Source organism: Vombatus ursinus, unplaced genomic scaffold (assembly GCF_900497805.2).
Source record: "Vombatus ursinus unplaced genomic scaffold, bare-nosed wombat genome assembly UNPS02015255.1, whole genome shotgun sequence".
Classification (NCBI taxonomy): Eukaryota; Metazoa; Chordata; class Mammalia; order Diprotodontia; family Vombatidae; genus Vombatus; species Vombatus ursinus.
This window is the reverse complement of record NW_020955033.1, coordinates 39,961,557-39,966,740: the sequence shown is the minus strand read 5'-3', so window position 1 is coordinate 39,966,740 and position 5,184 is coordinate 39,961,557. Positions and strand designations below refer to the sequence as shown.

At 35.2% G+C, this 5,184-nt stretch overlaps 1 protein-coding gene across 5 annotated transcripts in view; it reads right to left on the bottom strand.

The window, feature by feature from the left end:
- LOC114031868 (cell death activator CIDE-A-like) overlaps positions 1–5,184 on the bottom strand; it is a 26,637-nt gene that overhangs the window by 10,703 nt on the left and 10,750 nt on the right. Inside the window, exon 1 of one of the 5 annotated variants that reach the window (XM_027847053.1) lies at positions 4,592–4,681. The exons of the other annotated variants lie outside the window; for them this stretch is intronic. The gene's annotated coding sequence lies outside the window, so the exon portion shown is untranslated. Of the gene's footprint in view, positions 1–4,591; positions 4,682–5,184 lie in introns of those variants that run through there. 5 annotated transcript variants of the gene reach the window in all.

Below are 5,184 nucleotides of genomic sequence, written 5' to 3'. Positions count from 1 at the left end.
CCTTTTTTTCTTCCCCTACCCTGCCCTAGAGATGGCTACCATCAGACACAAATATATGTCTCTCTCTATATATATATGTATATATATATGTATATATGTGTGTGTACACATACAAACACATACACACATGCATACATATATGTACATATATACATATATGTATATTTGTGTGTATGTATGTATTTGTACATATGTATATATAAAATCATTCTATATATACTTCTATTTATCAGTTCTTTCTCTGGATGTAGACCTTCATAGGTCCTTTGTAGTTAATTTGGGGATTTATAATAATGAAAATGACTTGGTCACTCAAAGTTGTTCTTAAAACAATATTGCTATTACTGTATACAATGTATACCTCTTGGTTCTGCTTATTTCACTCTTCATTATTTCTATTCATATTTTTCTAAGGTCTTCGGGCTCATCATTTCTTATAACACAGTAGTATTCCATCAAAACCATATACCACAACTTCATCAGCCATTCCCCAATTGATGGGTTTCCCCAGAATTTCCAGTTCTTTGACACCACACAGAGAGCTGTTGTAACTATTTCACAACACTTAGACTCTTTCCTTTTCCCTGTAATCATCTTGGGAAACAGACCTAATAATGGCATTGCTGAAACAAAATACACAGTTTAATAACTCTTTGGGCATAATTCCAGATTGCTCTCCAGAATGGTTGGATCAATTCACAGTTCCACCAACTGTGAATTGGTGTCCCAATTTATCTACATCCCCTCCAACATTTGTCGTTTTCCCCTTCCATCATTTTATCCAACCCAAAATGACATCTCAAGGTTGTTTTAATTTGTATTTCTCTAATCAATAATGATTTAGAGTATTTTTATGTGACTATAAATTATTTTGATTTCTTCATTGGAAAACTGCTGTTCATATCTTTTGACCATTTATCAACTGGGGAATGACTCATATTCTTATAGATTTGACAAAGTTCTTCATATATCTGAGATATGAGCTCTTTAGCTGAGAAATTATCTTTAAATCCCTCCCCCATTTTCTGCTTTCCTTCTTATCTTGACTACATTTGTTTTACTTGTACAAACCCTTTTTAATTTAATGTAATTGAAATTATTCATTTTATACCTCACACTGCTATCTCCTGCTTATTCATAAATCGTTCCCTAATTCATAATATATTCCATGTCTTTCAAATTTTCTTGTAATATCTCTCTTTACATCCAGGTCATATATCTATTTTGACCTTATATTAGTAAATGGTATAAGATATTGGTCTATACCCAATTTCTGCCAGACTGCATTCCAGCGTTCTTATTTCTTATTCTTATCCCTCAAACTTAAGTCTTTACACTTGCCAAACACATGGTTACTATAGTCATTTACTTCTATAAATTGTATATCTATTCTGTTCCTCTGATCTACCTTTCTTTTCTTAGCCAGTACCAGATAGTTTTGATAATTACTGCCTTATAACATAGTTTATAATCTGGTACTGCTAAGTCTCCTTTCTTTATATTTTTTTTCATGAGTTCCTTAGATAGTCTTGACCTTTTGTTCTTCCAAATGAATTTTGTTATTATTTTTTTCTAACTCAGTAAAATCATTTTTTGGTACTTTAATTGGGATGGCATTAAAAATATAAATTAGTTTAGGCAAAACTGTAATTTTTATTATATTGCCCTGCCTATCCCATGAATAATTAATATTTCTCCAATTACTTAAATTTGATTTTATTTGTATAAAATGTTTTTTTATATTTTAATTTATGTAGTTCCTGGATTTATTTTGGCAGGTATACTCCCAGGAATTTTATACTGTCTAGAGTTATTTAAATGGGGTATCTCTTACTATGTCTCCTTACAACAAAACTTGCAGGGTTTTGTTTGTGATATATAGAAATGATGATGATTTATATGGATTTACTTTATATCTTGCTTCTTTGCTAAAATTATTGTTTCAATTAACTTTTTAGTTGAGTCTTTGGGTTTTTTTCCAAGTAAATCATCACATTGTCTGAAAAAAGAGATAGTTTTATTACATCGTTTCTTATTCTGATTCTATTTCTTTTTCTTCTCTTATATTCCTTGTACAGTCTCTTCTAACTCTAACATCCTGTGACTATTTCCCAAAACAATCCGATTAATTGGTTTGAGAATCCTTCAAAAGATCTATCACTCATATTAAGTTGGGGTAGAAAAACTGCAGAAGGTGAGAGCTGCATGTGTATAGTAAAGGTATTTCTTTAGATATCCTTGCCACTTCCTATTTTCTGCAAATGAATCCAGACCAATGACTCTCAGAGTTCTCCCCCAATTTAAACACTGGGGGCAGGGAGACAAAAGAAAGGGTGAAAGAGGGGCCAGGTAGCAATAGGTTTCTATCTTCTCTATCAGCTTCTTCTCGTCATAGCAATACAGCAATACTTTATCCTAGTTAGTAGAAATAATGGTGTCTCACTGAAAGCAAAAATGATATGTGTTATATTATTAATCAATGCCAATTACTAACACTATGAGCACCTATATATCAAGTCTCATTTTGGGTTCTGTGGAAAATACCAAAATAATGTAAGACATGGCTTTTCCCTACTTTCAAAGAGCTTATAATTTAGTTGGAGATATTACGTTACTGTGTTTGTTGGGGACAGAAGGAATAGGCCCATCCTAAGTCAGGAGTTCTTAACTTGGGGTCTAAGGATCCCCATGGGATCTGTTGATAGATTTCAGAGAATCTGTGAACTTGGATGAAAAAAATAATACATCTTTATTTTCACTAACCTCTAATAACAATGTAGCATTACCTTCAGTTATAGTAAAACAAAAACAAACAAACAAACAAAACATTTTCTGAGGATTCCCTAGGCTTCACCAGACTGCCAGAGGCCCATGATACAAAAAAAGGTTAATAGCCCCTGTCCTACGGAGATTTTAGCCTCCATTAAAAAATGGCCCCCAGATGCCTATCCTTCTTATAATTCTTCAACTTCCTCCCGTCTGTGCAAGTATGTATTTGTTGGGCATAACCAACTGCCTTATTTTACATAGAATTTTAAGTTGCTAAATTGGAGAAGGAGCTCAGTTCCTCTCCTAGGAGTAAGTACAGGGGGCTGGCTTTGTGACAGTTTTCCTCAATGCTGGGAACTGACTTTTTCACTTGTTTCCAGATTTCCAATGGAGTTCTGAGAAACCTGATCTGTTATTCTACTTGGTTTCCCCAGAACAGCCTGTTCCCTTCTTGATTTTTCTCTTTACTATGATTTACCTAGTTCACTCCCTTGAAGGCTTGTGCAGTGACGGTCCCCAAGTTTGTAATAATCTTTCAAAAGGCAAAAAATGAGTTCATCAATCACTTGAATTGTCTATATGCGGAGTAAATGATTAATTGACTGACCTCTCTCCCTCAATCTCCAGGAATGTATCTTTCCTGCCTGAATTTACCAGGTTTTATGTTTTTCAGGTACATCAGAATTTATTTCTTTAGCAATGACAGTCTTAGCTCTTGCCCAATAAATCTAGATTCCATATATTAAATATTGTGTTTATTCTTATTCAGGGTACTTATCACTTGGGAGAGAGGACAAGAAATGTTTTCTTACCTATGACAAGGGAAAGAAAGCCAAAAGGATAGAAACTGGGTTAGGTCACTGGTGCAATACTGAGCAGGTAGGAAGAACCCTGATTTCACATCCATCAGATGTTGGAATTGATAATGGTTAAATAAGGTGGTAATGTTAAACCAACACAAATCTTTCTATGCTTTAGGTACTGTGTGGGATTAGAATGTAACCTGTGGAAGAGTTGAGATGCCCAACCTCAGTTGAAGGAGACAGTAGCTAGCTTTCTAACATCATACTTCTTTCATTTATTATTCAAATATTTGGGTACCTACTATCAATTGATAAAAAAAAACATTTATTAAGCACCTACTACTAGGTACCAGGCACTGCTAAACACTGAGGATACAATGACAAAAGTAAAAAGTTTTTGACCTCAAGGAGCTTATATTCTAAAGGGCAGATGGCATGTATGTATGTACATATATACATAATATGTACAAAGTGAATAAAAGGTAGTTTTGGGTGGGAGGTTACTGGCAGCTGGGGGGGTGGGGGTGAAGGAAGTGAAATCAGGAAAGGGTTCATATAGAAGGTAGTGTCTGAGCTGAGACCTGAAGAAAACCAGGGATTCTGAGAGTCAGAGATAAGGAGGAAGTGAATTCCAGACATGCTGGGCACTCAGTGGAAAAGAATAGAGAAGGGAGAGGGAACGTGATGTACAGAATAGCATGTAGGCCAATAGGACTGAATTGTATGTGGGGACGAGAGAGTGCTGTGTGAGAAGGGTCTTCAGGAGTGGGGAGCCTGCAGCCTCGAGGCCACACGTGGCCCTCTAGATCTTTAAGTATGGCCCTTTGATTGAATCCAAACAGTCAAAAAGGCCGAACTTGAGGAACTAGAGGGCCACATGTGGCCCTGGTCTAGATTGTGCAGAACTTTAGTGCAAGACACCATGCTAGATATTTTCAAGAATACAAAGACATGGACCCTGACCTCAAGTAGCAAACCATCTAGTGAACTTTGAAGACATCATGTATTCTGTTACTTACCTTAGTAACAGGAGAGATGATTGATCCCCACTAATGGTCCCCTGGATATCCAGTGCAAAATGGTTTTTTCTTTATCTTTTAGTAGTTGTGTTAACTAATACCTTCTGCAGTTTCCCCTATTCCTGTAGTTAAGTTCCAGACACTATGATTTAGTAAACCAAGGTCATTATTCTAAATGAAAGATCTCATAAATGGATAACTCATGTTCTACTCAACCACCATCTTAAACAAAACCCAGAATAAACACTGTTGAGTACTGTACCTTCCTTGTTACATTCATTTCAGTAGTTTGTGACATCAGAATTGTGTCATGTGAGAACATGAAATGACTTTGCTTAATAAAGGTGAGAGTTCAGAAACTAAATGTTAATCATATTACTATTTTTCTTTTATCTGTCTCCAATTGGAGAGAACAGTAGCCTACTAATTTCAGAAAGATAATTGAGAAACTTACTAATGAGTCTACTTATGGGGAAAAATGTTATCACAACCTTTTGGCAATTGTTTTAATGACAATCTGAATGCATGAGTAATCCTAAAATCATAGATTTAGGGCTAGAAAGGTCTTTGGAGCTCATCTAGTCCAATCTTGG